At 42.1% G+C, this 15261-nt stretch overlaps 1 protein-coding gene across 1 annotated transcript in view; it reads left to right on the forward strand.

Moving 5' to 3' along the window:
• Window positions 1–15261, forward strand: part of ptprfa (protein tyrosine phosphatase receptor type Fa) — a gene marked incomplete at its 5' end in the record, with an annotated part of 134839 nt that overhangs the window by 84188 nt on the left and 35390 nt on the right. The gene's annotated exons all lie outside the window — the stretch shown is intronic.

A 15261-nucleotide genomic window follows, 5' to 3' on the forward strand; every position in this document is an offset into this window, starting at 1 on the left:
TCTAATCCGAGTTAGGAGAAAATAGCACCCTAATTCCATTCATTGAAAAATATGGAAGTGAGCTCATGTTTTATAGTTATAGCATGGTTGCTGGCAGGGTGGAAGGTGAGGGTGGCGGGGTGGGGGGGAGACAGGGGACTGGAGAGAAAAGGGCACCACAGTTTTATGTGGCTCCCATGGCTGGAAAACAAGCTGGGAAGTGTGAAATTGGATAAAAGAATCAGGCCATATAAACAGGATGATCATTTCCAGCAGAGAGGAGAGAGACAGAGGTAGAGGGTGAATGCTAGACAGAGGGTCACCGTTTTCCACAGAGGAGAGAACCATGTTGGAGTAACAGAGGAGAGTGAGGGGTGAAGAGAGAGAAGAGAGAGAGAGAGCTTAATGGAGGATGAAGGATTGGTTGAGCTAACCTAAGGGAAATAAACAGAAAACAGAGAAAGTGAGAGATGTGGCATCCATTTTAGATGTCGATGAGAGAGCTGTGAAATGAGAGAGAGGGAGAGATACTTAAGAATGAGAGAGAGAGAGAAAGAAAGAGAGAGAGAGAGTGCACGTGCATGCTTGAGTGGTGCGTGCTTGAGTGGTGCGTGCTTGCGTGCACACACACGTGTGTGTGTGTGTGTGTGTGTGTGTGTGTGTGTGTGTGTGTGTGTATGAGAGAGAAAGAGAGAGAGAGAGAGAGAGAGCGAGCTTGGGGAGTAAGCTGAAGCCCCTGGCTGCTGTCCTGTTTGTCACAGATAGAGTGGCCGTGTGTGAGGATCCTGAGGAGGGAGTCTGCTAAGGGTCCTATGTGTTCCTGAGGAGGGAGTCTGCTAAGGGTCCTATGTGTTCCTGAGGAGGGAGTCTGCTAAGGGTCCTATGTGTTCCTGAGGAGGGAGTCTGCTAAGGGTCCTGTGGGTTCCTGAGGAGGGAGTCTGCTAAGGGTTCCGGGAAATAATAAAGCTGTCAGCCCACATTTTCAGTCAGCTTTTGTTTCCGTTTATTTAGGTAAAGCATGATTATTGGAGAAACAATGGAAAGATAAGACTATGTTCATTTCTAGTAGTCTTCCTTCCTTCTCTGCAGCAACTTTTCACTCACTATTTGAGTATTTTCCCCTGGCACAGTTGTAAGTGTAGACGCCAGCATATTATTCACTCCATGGGATTTGTTTAGATAGAGTTGTTCAAATTGATCACTCCCAATGTTTTCCTCCTCTGCGAATATCTAAATGTGCTCTTTTGTTTGGGTCCCATCGACTGTGTCTAAGAGGCATGACTGCCGGCATTTTTCTGAGAAAGTTATCGGTCCTGCCTGCTGCACTTTGCCTAAAGTACAAGAAAGAGCTATAGATCGTAGAGTGAGGAGGAGATGAGATTCAGAGAGAGAGAGAAGGGAGAGGCAGAGAGGGAGCAGAGAGATGAACCTGAATATCCCTTCGAATTGATATCAGGATTTCTGCCGTTGAGTCGACAAAAGCCCCCAAGGACTTTCTCAGACTCAGAAGGCATCGCATTCTAGGAGCAACCATGCCCTTTAACCTGTAACATCTGGTGTGTAGTATCAGCATGGTACTGCCTCTCTGTATAGTGATTGCTGCTACCAATAGTGATTTCTCACTGGCCCTCTGCCTGCGCCATAATGTGTGTATGTGCCTGATGGAGCCAGACCTCAGCCAGGCATCTGGCGAGAGGCGTATTTATAGCTTCATTCTTTAATAGAGTCAAACTTCCGCCGCCTGTCAGGGGGGGGAACACAAAGTGACAACGAACGCAGTTACTTAAAGTGAATTACGCCTCGCAAATTGATCCGTTTAACTTTATTATGTGACACGAGTATTAAGCCTTGTAACCCGCCCCTCTCTGAAAACAACTCCATCAAGGTGAAAAGAGATTTTAAAAAAAAGTTGCTTTCTTTGGGAAATTTATGACAGAACACCTTTTTTTAATGGCTTTTTAATTGGCTTTTTAATTGATTCGAAAAATAAACTGCCTACTGACATTGACGTTCATTCCAGGCACTATAGAAATCAAGTACCGCCGCACTGCTGGTTGTGACAAAGAGGTGGAGGACTAGGCATGAGTGCTGATGCCGACCCGTATGATAAAGCTTCAGGACCAGAGAGCAGGAGTCCGAGAGGCATTATTACATTTGAGTACACATATCGTGAGCTTAGAATTATAAGGTTCTATCTCCGTTTAGGGTAGTTCAGAGATATTGAGCGTCAAAGTTTTTACATTCCATTATGTTTTGTGAGATGGAACCTTTTTATTTGATGAATTACTAACTCAAAAATTTCAACATTTAAAAAAATAACACCACACAAGCATTAATAAACACCTAATGGATCAGATTATGTAAAAAACTCAATTTTGACAAAAATTGAGATAGAACCTTATAATTCTAACGTCACGATATGCCATGAGCAGACACACAAACTAAGATCCTACGTGTATCCAGCAATCACCACCACACACCTGCTGACTGATCAGTCACCCCCGTGCATCTCTCTCTCCGGCCCTGGGTTATTTAAAGCTCGCTCACAGGAAGTGTCTGCTCTTCCCCTGCCATCGAGGTTGGGATATTGCTTAATGATTGATGCCAGTGAGACAGGGTAGATTCGGCCCAGAGTTTTCTCACTGCCTTCCGGAGGGCGTGGCAGTGGTGTTAACCATGTGTCCTCCCCCGTGTCACCCTCCCCAGTCACGGCGGCGACGCCTCCACAAAGAATTCATATATAGGAAATATGTTTTGACAGCCTTTAACGCGCAAACTAAAAAGATGGTTGTTAGAATCATCCTGAACGTTGTCAAATTCCACATGTCTAGGTTAGTCCTCCTCTCACACATATAACATGTCTAGGTTAGTCCTCCTCTCACACATATAACAGTAGGTTAGTCCTCCTCTCACACATATAACAGGTCTAGGTTAGTCCTCCTCTCACACATATAACATGTCTAGGTTAGTCCTCCTCTCACACATATAACAGGTCTAGGTTAGTCCTCCCCTCACACATATAACATGTCTATGTTAGTCCTCCTCTCATACATATAACATGTCTAGGTTAGTCCTCCTCTCACACATATAACATGTCTATGTTAGTCCTCCTCTCACACATATAACATGTCTAGGTTAGTCCTCCTCTCACACATATAACATGTCTATGTTAGTCCTCCTCTCACACATATAACATGTCTATGTTAGTCCTCCTCTCACACATATAACATGTCTAGGTTAGTCCTCCTCTCACACATATAACAGTAGGTTAGTCCCCCTCTCACACATATAACAGGTTAGTCCACCTCTCACACATATAACATGTCTAGGTTAGTCCTCCTCTCACACATATAACATGTCTAGGTTAGTCCTCCTCTCACACATATAACAGGTCTATGTTAGTCCTCCTCTCACACATATAACATGTCTATGTTAGTCCTCCTCTCACACATATAACAGGTCTATGTTAGTCCTCCTCTCTCACATATAACATGTCTATGTTAGTCCTCCTCTCACACATATAACAGGTCTATGTTAGTCCTCCTCTCACACATATAACATGTCTAGGTTAGTCCTCCTCTCACACATATAACATGTCTAGGTTAGTCCTCCTCTCACACATATAACAGGTTAGTCCTCCTCTCATACATATAACATGTCTATGTTAGTCCTCCTCTCACACATATAACATGTCTAGGTTAGTCCTCCTCCCACACATATAACAGTAAGTTAGTCCTCCTCTCACACATATAACAGGTTAGTCCTCCTCTCACACATATAACATGTCTAGGTTAGTCCTCCTCTCACACATATAACATGTCTAGGTTAGTCCTCCTCTCACACATATAACAGGTCTATGTTAGTCCTCCTCTCACACATATAACAGTAGGTTAGTCCTCCTCTCACACATATAACAGTAGGTTAGTCCTCCTCTCACACATATAACATGTCTAGGTTAGTCCTCCTCTCACACATATAACATGTCTAGGTTAGTCCTCCTCTCACACATATAACATGTCTAGGTTAGTCCTCCTCTCCTCTCACACATATAACATGTCTAGGTTAGTCCTCCTCTCCTCTCACACATATAACAGGTCTAGGTTAGTCCTCCTCTCACACATATAACATGTCTAGGTTAGTCCTCCTCTCACACATATAACAGGTTAGTCCTCCTCTCACACATATAACATGTCTAGGTTAGTCCTCCTCTCATACATATAACATGTCAATGTTAGTCCTCCTCTCTCACATATAACATGTCTATGTTAGTCCTCCTCTCACACATATAACAGGTCTAGGTTAGTCCTCCTCCCACACATATAACAGTAAGTTAGTCCTCCTCTCACACATATAACAGGTTAGTCCTCCTCTCACACATATAACATGTCTAGGTTAGTCCTCCTCTCACACATATAACATGTCTAGGTTAGTCCTCCTCTCACACATATAACATGTCTAGGTTAGTCCTCCTCTCACACATATAACATGTCTAGGTTAGTCCTCCTCTCACACATATAACATGTCTAGGTTAGTCCTCCTCTCATACATATAACATGTCTATGTTAGTCCTCCTCTCACACATATAACATGTCTATGTTAGTCCTCCTCTCACACATATAACATGTCTAGGTTAGTCCTCCTCTCATATAACATGTCTAGGTTAGTCCTCCTCTCACACATATAACATGTCTAGGTTAGTCCTCCTCTCACACATATAACATGTCTAGGTTAGGCCTCCTCTCATATAACATGTCTAGGTTAGTCCTCCTCTCATACATATAACATGTCTAGGTTAGTCCTCCTCTCACACATATAACATGTCTATGTTAGTCCTCCTCTCTCATATATAACATGTCTAGGTTAGTCCTCCTCTCACACATATAACAGTAGGTTAGTCCTCCTCTCACACATATAACATGTCTAGGTTAGTCCTCCTCTCACACATATAACATGTCTATGTTAGTCCTCCTCTCTCATATATAACATGTCTAGGTTAGTCCTCCTCTCACACATATAACAGGTCTATGTTAGTCCTCCTCTCACACATATAACATGTCTAGGTTAGTCCTCCTCTCTCACATATAACATGTCTAGGTTAGTCCTCCTCTCACACATATAACAGGTCTAGGTTAGTCCTCCTCTCACACATATAACAGTAGGTTAGTCCTCCTCTCACACATATAACATGTCTAGGTTAGTCCTCCTCTCACACATATAACATGTCTAGGTTAGTCCTCCTCTCACACATATAACATGTCTATGTTAGTCCTCCTCTCACACATATAACAGTAGGTTAGTCCTCCTCTCACACATATAACATGTCTATGTTAGTCCTCCTCTCACACATATAACATGTCTAGGTTAGTCCTCCTCTCTCACATATAACATGTCTAGGTTAGTCCTCCTCTCACACATATAACAGGTCTAGGTTAGTCCTCCTCTCACACATATAACATGTCTAGGTTAGTCCTCCTCTCACACATATAACATGTCTAGGTTAGTCCTCCTCTCACACATATAACAGGTCTATGTTAGTCCTCCTCTCACACATATAACATGTCTAGGTTAGTCCTCCTCTCACACATATAACATGTCTAGGTTAGTCCTCCTCTCACACATATAACATGTCTAGGTTAGGCCTCCTCTCACACATATAACATGTCTAGGTTAGTCCTCCTCTCACACATATAACATGTCTAGGTTCGTCCTCCTCTCACACATATAACAGGTCTAGGTTAGTCCTCCTCTCACACATATAACAGTAGGTTAGTCCTCCTCTCCTCTCACACATATAACATGTCTAGGTTAGGCCTCCTCTCACACATATAACATGTCTAGGTTAGTCCTCCTCTCCTCTCACACATATAACAGTAGGTTAGTCCCCCTCTCATCCATATAACATGTCTAGGTTAGTCCTCCTCTCACACATATAACAGGTCTAGGTTAGTCCTCCTCTCACACATATAACATGTCTAGGTTAGTCTTCCTCTCCTCTCACACATATAACAGTAGGTTAGTCCTCCTCTCACACATATAACAGGTCTAGGTTAGTCCCCCTCTCATACATATAACATGTCTAGGTTAGTCCTCCTCTCACACATATAACATGTCTAGGTTAGTCCTCCTCTCACACATATAACATGTCTAGGTTAGTCTTCCTCTCCTCTCACACATATAACATGTCTAGGTTAGTCCTCCTCTCACACATATAACATGTCTAGGTTAGGCCTCCTCTCATATAACATGTCTAGGTTAGTCCTCCTCTCACACATATAACATGTCTAGGTTAGTCCTCCTCTCACACATATAACAGGTCTAGGTTAGTCCTCCTCTCACACATATAACATGTCTAGGTTAGTCCTCCTCTCACACATATAACATGTCTATGTTAGTCCTCCTCTCACACATATAACATGTCTAGGTTAGTCCTCCTCTCTCACATATAACAGGTCTAGGTTAGTCCTCCTCTCACACATATAACAGGTCTAGGTTAGTCCTCCTCTCACACATATAACATGTCTAGGTTAGTCCTCCTCTCATACATATAACAGTAGGTTAGTCCTCCTCTCACACATATAACATGTCTAGGTTAGTCCTCCTCTCACACATATAACATGTCTAGGTTAGTCCTCCTCTCACACATATAACATGTCTAGGTTAGTCCTCCTCTCTCACATATAACATGTCTAGGTTAGTCCTCCTCTCACACATATAACATGTCTAGGTTAGTCCTCCTCTCTCACATATAACAGGTCTAGGTTAGTCCTCCTCTCACACATATAACAGGTTAGTCCTCCTCTCATACATATAACATGTCTATGTTAGTCCTCCTCTCACACATATAACAGGTTAGTCCTCCTCTCACACATATAACATGTCTATGTTAGTCCTCCTCTCTCACATATAACATGTCTATGTTAGTCCTCCTCTCACACATATAACAGGTTAGTCCTCCTCTCACACATATAACATGTCTAGGTTAGTCCTCCTCTCACACATATAACATGTCTATGTTAGTCCTCCTCTCTCACATATAACATGTCTATGTTAGTCCTCCTCTCACACATATAACAGGTTAGTCCTCCTCTCATACATATAACATGTCTATGTTAGTCCTCCTCTCTCACATATAACATGTCTAGGTTAGTCCTCCTCCCACACATATAACATGTCTAGGTTAGTCCTCCTCTCCTCTCACACATATAACAGGTCTAGGTTAGTCCTCCCCTCACACATATAACATGTCTAGGTTAGTCCTCCTCTCACACATATAACAGGTCTAGGTTAGTCCTCCTCTCACACATATAACATGTCTAGGTTAGTCCTCCTCTCCTCTCACACATATAACATGTCTAGGTTAGTCCTCCTCTCACACATATAACATGTCTAGGTTAGTCCTCCTCTCACACATATAACAGGTCTATGTTAGTCCTCCTCTCACACATATAACATGTCTAGGTTAGTCCTCCTCTCACACATATAACAGGTCTAGGTTAGTCCTCCTCTCACACATATAACATGTCTAGGTTAGTCCCCCTCTCACACATATAACATGTCTAGGTTAGTCCTCCTCTCACACATATAACAGGTCTAGGTTAGTCCTCCTCTCACACATATAACATGTCTAGGTTAGTCCTCCTCTCACACATATAACAGTAGGTTAGTCCTCCTCTCACACATATAACAGGTTAGTCCTCCTCTCATACATATAACATGTCTATGTTAGTCCTCCTCTCTCACATATAACATGTCTATGTTAGTCCTCCTCTCACACATATAACAGGTTAGTCCTCCTCTCACACATATAACATGTCTAGGTTAGTCCTCCTCTCACACATATAACATGTCTATGTTAGTCCTCCTCTCTCACATATAACATGTCTATGTTAGTCCTCCTCTCACACATATAACAGGTTAGTCCTCCTCTCACACATATAACATGTCTAGGTTAGTCCTCCTCTCACACATATAACATGTCTATGTTAGTCCTCCCCTCACACATATAACAGGTCTATGTTAGTCCTCCTCTCACACATATAACAGGTCTATGTTAGTCCTCCTCTCACACATATAACATGTCTATGTTAGTCCTCCTCTCTCACATATAACATGTCTATGTTAGTCCTCCTCTCACACATATAACAGGTTAGTCCTCCTCTCATACATATAACATGTCTATGTTAGTCCTCCTCTCTCACATATAACATGTCTATGTTAGTCCTCCTCTCACACATATAACAGGTTAGTCCTCCTCTCATACATATAACATGTCTATGTTAGTCCTCCTCTCTCACATATAACATGTCTATGTTAGTCCTCCTCTCACACATATAACAGGTTAGTCCTCCTCTCTCACATATAACAGGTCTAGGTTAGTCCTCCTCTCACACATATAACATGTCTAGGTTAGTCCTCCTCTCACACATATAACAGTAGGTTAGTCCTCCTCTCTCACATATAACAGGTCTAGGTTAGTCCTCCTCTCCTCTCACACATATAACATGTCTAGGTTAGTCCTCCTCTCACACATATAACAGTAGGTTAGTCCTCCCCTCACACATATAATATGTCTAGGTTAGTCCTCCTCTCACACATATAACAGTAGGTTAGTCCTCCCCTCACACATATAATATGTCTAGGTTAGTCCTCCTCTCACACATATAACAGTACGTTAGTCCTCCTCTCACACATATAACAGTAGGTTAGTCCTCCTCTCACACATATAACAGGTCTAGGTTAGTCCTCCTCTCACACATATAACAGGTCTAGGTTAGTCCTCCCCTCACACATATAACAGTAGGTTAGTCCTCCTCTCACACATATAACAGTAGGTTAGTCCTCCCCTCACACATATAATATGTCTAGGTTAGTCCTCCTCTCACACATATAACAGTAGGTTAGTCCTCCTCTCACACATATAACAGGTCTAGGTTAGTCCTCCTCTCACACATATAACAGGTCTAGGTTAGTCCTCCTCTCACACATATAACAGGTCTAGGTTAGTCCTCCTCTCACACATATAACAGTAGGTTAGTCCTCCTCTCACACATATAACATGTCTATGTTAGTCCTCCTCTCACACATATAACATGTCTAGGTTAGTCCTCCTCTCACACATATAACATGTCTAGGTTAGTCCTCCTCTCACACATATAACAGGTCTAGGTTAGTCCTCCTCTCACACATATAACATGTCTAGGTTAGTCCTCCTCTCACACATATAACATGTCTAGGTTAGTCCTCCTCTCACACATATAACATGTCTAGGTTAGTCCTCCTCTCACACATATAACATGTCTAGGTTAGTCCTCCTCTCACACATATAACATGTCTATGTTAGTCCTCCTCTCACACATATAACAGTAGGTTAGTCCTCCTCTCACACATATAACAGGTCTAGGTTAGTCCTCCTCTCATACATATAACATGTCTAGGTTAGTCCTCCTCTCACACATATAACAGTAGGTTAGTCCTCCTCTCACACATATAACAGGTCTATGTTAGTCCTCCTCTCACACATATAACATGTCTAGGTTAGTCCTCCTCTCACACATATAACAGGTCTAGGTTAGTCCTCCTCTCACACATATAACATGTCTATGTTAGTCCTCCTCTCACACATATAACAGTAGGTTAGTCCTCCTCTCTCACATATAACATGTCTAGGTTAGTCCTCCTCTCACACATATAACAGTAGGTTAGTCCTCCTCTCACACATATAACATGTCTAGGTTAGTCCTCCTCTCACACATATAACATGTCTATGTTAGTCCTCCTCTCACACATATAACATGTCTATGTTAGTCCTCCTCTCACACATATAACATGTCTAGGTTAGTCCTCCTCTCACACATATAACATGTCTATGTTAGTCCTCCTCTCACACATATAACATGTCTATGTTAGTCCTCCTCTCACACATATAACATGTCTAGGTTAGTCCTCCTCTCACACATATAACATGTCTAGGTTAGTCCTCCTCTCCTCTCACACATATAACATGTCTAGGTTAGTCCTCCTCTCACACATATAACATGTCTAGGTTAGTCCTCCTCTCACACATATAACAGGTCTAGGTTAGTCCTCCTCTCATACATATAACATGTCTAGGTTAGTCCTCCCCTCACACATATAACATGTCTAGGTTAGTCCTCCTCTCACACATATAACAGGTCTAGGTTAGTCCTCCTCTCACACATATAACATGTCTATGTTAGTCCTCCTCTCACACATATAACAGGTCTATGTTAGTCCTCCTCTCACACATATAACAGGTCTAGGTTAGTCCTCCTCTCACACATATAACAGGTCTAGGTTAGTCCTCCTCTCACACATATAACATGTCTAGGTTAGTCCTCCTCTCACACATATAACATGTCTAGGTTAGTCCTCCTCTCACACATATAACATGTCTAGGTTAGTCCTCCTCTCACACATATAACATGTCTAGGTTAGTCCTCCCCTCACACATATAACAGTAGGTTAGTCCTCCCCTCACACATATAACATGTCTAGGTTAGTCCTCCTCTCACACATATAACATGTCTAGGTTAGTCCTCCTCTCACACATATAACATGTCTAGGTTAGTCCTCCTCTTACACATATAACATGTCTAGGTTAGTCCTCCTCTCTCACATATAACATGTCTAGGTTAGTCCTCCTCTCACACATATAACAGGTCTATGTTAGTCCTCCTCTCACACATATAACATGTCTAGGTTAGTCCTCCCCTCACACATATAACAGGTCTATGTTAGTCCTCCTCTCACACATATAACAGGTCTAGGTTAGTCCTCCTCTCACACATATAACAGGTTAGTCCTCCTCTCATACATATAACATGTCTAGGTTAGTCCTCCTCTCACACATATAACATGTCTAGGTTAGTCCTCCCCTCACACATATAACATGTCTATGTTAGTCCTCCTCTCACACATATAACATGTCTAGGTTAGTCCTCCTCTCACACATATAACATGTCTAGGTTAGTCCTCCTCTCACACATATAACAGGTCTAGGTTAGTCCTCCTCTCACACATATAACATGTCTAGGTTAGTCCTCCTCTCACACATATAACATGTCTAGGTTAGTCCTCCTCTCACACATATAACATGTCTAGGTTAGTCCTCCTCTCACACATATAACAGGTCTATGTTAGTCCTCCTCTCACACATATAACAGGTTAGTCCTCCTCTCATACATATAACATGTCTAGGTTAGTCCTCCTCTCACACATATAACATGTCTAGGTTAGTCCTCCCCTCACACATATAACATGTCTAGGTTAGTCCTCCTCTCACACATATAACATGTCTAGGTTAGTCCTCCTCTCACACATATAACATGTCTAGGTTAGTCCTCCTCTCACACATATAACATGTCTATGTTAGTCCTCCTCTCACACATATAACATGTCTAGGTTAGTCCTCCTCTCACACATATAACATGTCTATGTTAGTCCTCCTCTCACACATATAACATGTCTAGGTTAGTCCTCCTCTCACACATATAACATGTCTAGGTTAGTCCTCCTCTCCTCTCACACATATAACATCTCTAGGTTAGTCCTCCTCTCACACATATAACATGTCTAGGTTAGTCCTCCTCTCACACATATAACATGTCTAGGTTAGTCCTCCTCTCATATAACATGTCTAGGTTAGTCCTCCCCTCATATAACATGTCTAGGTTAGTCCTCCTCTCACACATATAACATGTCTATGTTAGTCCTCCTCTCACACATATAACATGTCTAGGTTAGTCCTCCTCTCCTCTCACACATATAACAGGTCTAGGTTAGTCCTCCTCTCACACATATAACATGTCTAGGTTAGTCCTCCTCTCCTCTCACACATATAACAGGTCTAGGTTAGTCCTCCTCTCACACATATAACATGTCTAGGTTAGTCCTCCTCTCACACATATAACATGTCTATGTTAGTCCTCCTCTCACACATATAACATGTCTAGGTTAGTCCTCCTCTCACACATATAACATGTCTAGGTTAGTCCTCCTCTCACACATATAACAGGTTAGTCCTCCTCTCACACATATAACATGTCTAGGTTAGTCCTCCTCTCACACATATAACATGTCTAGGTTAGTCCTCCTCCCACACATATAACATGTCTAGGTTAGTCCTCCTCTCCTCTCACACATATAACAGGTCTAGGTTAGTCCTCCCCTCACACATATAACATGTCTAGGTTAGTCCTCCTCTCACACATATAACAGGTCTAGGTTAGTCCTCCTCTCACACATATAACATGTCTAGGTTAGTCCTCCTCTCCTCTCACACATATAACATGTCTAGGTTAGTCCTCCTCTCACACATATAACATGTCTAGGTTAGTCCTCCTCTCACACATATAACAGGTCTAGGTTAGTCCTCCTCTCACACATATAACATGTCTAGGTTAGTCCTCCTCTCACACATATAACATGTCTATGTTAGTCCCCCTCTCACACATATAACAGGTCTAGGTTAGTCCTCCTCTCACACATATAACATGTCTATGTTAGTCCTCCTCTCTCACATATAACATGTCTATGTTAGTCCTCCTCTCACACATATAACAGGTTAGTCCTCCTCTCACACATATAACATGTCTATGTTAGTCCTCCTCTCACACATATAACAGGTTAGTCCTCCTCTCACACATATAACATGTCTAGGTTAGTCCTCCTCTCACACATATAACAGGTTAGTCCTCCTCTCACACATATAACAGGTCTAGGTTAGTCCTCCTCTCATACATATAACAGGTCTATGTTAGTCCTCCTCTCACACATATAACAGGTCTAGGTTAGTCCTCCTCTCACACATATAACAGGTCTAGGTTAGTCCTCCTCTCACACATATAACAGGTTAGTCCTCCTCTCATACATATAACATGTCTATGTTAGTCCTCCTCTCTCACATATAACATGTCTATGTTAGTCCTCCTCTCACACATATAACAGGTTAGTCCTCCTCTCACACATATAACATGTCTAGGTTAGTCCTCCTCTCACACATATAACATGTCTAGGTTAGTCCTCCTCTCACACATATAACATGTCTATGTTAGTCCTCCTCTCTCACATATAACATGTCTATGTTAGTCCTCCTCTCACACATATAACAGGTTAGTCCTCCTCTCATACATATAACATGTCTATGTTAGTCCTCCTCTCTCACATATAACATGTCTATGTTAGTCCTCCTCTCACACATATAACAGGTTAGTCCTCCTCTCATACATATAACATGTCTATGTTAGTCCTCCTCTCTCACATATAACATGTCTATGTTAGTCCTCCTCTCACACATATAACAGGTTAGTCCTCCTCTCACACATATAACAGGTTAGTCCTCCTCTCACACATATAACAGGTCTAGGTTAGTCCTCCTCTCACACATATAACATGTCTAGGTTAGTCCTCCTCTCTCACATATAACATGTCTAGGTTAGTCCTCCTCTCACACATATAACAGTAGGTTAGTCCTCCTCTCACACATATAACATGTCTAGGTTAGTCCTCCTCTCACACATATAACAGGTCTAGGTTAGTCCTCCTCTCACACATATAACATGTCTAGGTTAGTCCTCCTCTCATACATATAACAGTAGGTTAGTCCTCCTCTCACACATATAACATGTCTATGTTAGTCCTCCTCTCTCACATATAACAGGTCTAGGTTAGTCCTCCTCTCTCACATATAACATGTCTAGGTTAGTCCTCCTCTCCTCTCACACATATAACATGTCTAGGTTAGTCCTCCTCTCACACATATAACAGTAGGTTAGTCCTCCCCTCACACATATAATATGTCTAGGTTAGTCCTCCTCTCACACATATAACATGTCTAGGTTAGTCCTCCTCTCACACATATAACAGTAGGTTAGTCCTCCTCTCACACATATAACAGTAGGTTAGTCCTCCTCTCACACATATAACAGGTCTAGGTTAGTCCTCCTCTCACACATATAACATGTCTAGGTTAGTCCTCCTCTCTCACATATAACAGGTCTAGGTTAGTCCTCCTCTCTCACATATAACATGTCTAGGTTAGTCCTCCTCTCCTCTCACACATATAACATGTCTAGGTTAGTCCTCCTCTCACACATATAACAGTAGGTTAGTCCTCCCCTCACACATATAATATGTCTAGGTTAGTCCTCCTCTCACACATATAACAGGTCTAGGTTAGTCCTCCCCTCACACATATAACATGTCTAGGTTAGTCCTCCTCTCTCACATATAACATGTCTAGGTTAGTCCTCCTCTCCTCTCACACATATAACAGTAGGTTAGTCCTCCTCTCACACATATAACATGTCTAGGTTAGTCCTCCCCTCACACATATAACATGTCTAGGTTAGTCCTCCTCTCACACATATAACATGTCTAGGTTAGTCCTCCTCTCACACATATAACATGTCTAGGTTAGTCCTCCTCTCCTCTCACACATATAACATGTCTAGGTTAGTCCTTCCCTCACACATATAACAGGTCTATGTTAGTCCTCCTCTCACACATATAACAGGTCTAGGTTAGTCCTCCTCTCACACATATAACATGTCTATGTTAGTCCTCCTCTCACACATATAACATGTCTAGGTTAGTCCTCCTCTCACACATATAACAGGTCTAGACCAGGTTAGTCCTCCCATCACACAGCATGATCGCCTGCTCCGGGGTGCACATCTACTCAAGATACTCGATCCTCAATATCGATATTGATGTCTTGAAGTGAAATAGTAAATGCTATATGGGATTTTGCATGTGGTCATAGCTGCATCTGAAGAGCATAAAGGATGTTCATTCATCTTATTGAAGCTTTCCTTGAGCTCATTAGTAGGATTTGACTTTGCATATTTGAAATGGGAAGAATGTATTTCCGATTGATTTCCTCATCCATACATGAAAGCCCCCACTCACAGCAGCTAGTAGTGACTGAGTAGTTTGGATTTTTGGTGCAAGGTCTAGCAGAGACTGGGAACGTTCACAGAGACTGAGAACGTACACAGAGACTGGGAACGTACACAGAGACTGAGAACGTACACAGAGACTGAGAACGTACACAGAGACTGAGAACGTACACAGAGACTGAGACGGACCTTTTCCAAAAACTGATGTTTGTGGTGCTGGTGGAAAGCCAGTGGGAAGTACAGAAAGACTGTGTAAGCTAGGGAGATGAAAGGGATATGGGAAGTTAGATCTTTACCTTTTCTTTTGACTGTTTTCCCCTGCTTTTATATTCATTCTATGCGTGTATATGTTTTTATATATGTT

Source organism: Nansenia antarctica (genome assembly GCF_963989245.1).
Source record: "Nansenia antarctica genome assembly, chromosome: 7".
NCBI classification, from domain to species: domain Eukaryota; kingdom Metazoa; phylum Chordata; class Actinopteri; order Argentiniformes; family Microstomatidae; genus Nansenia; species Nansenia antarctica.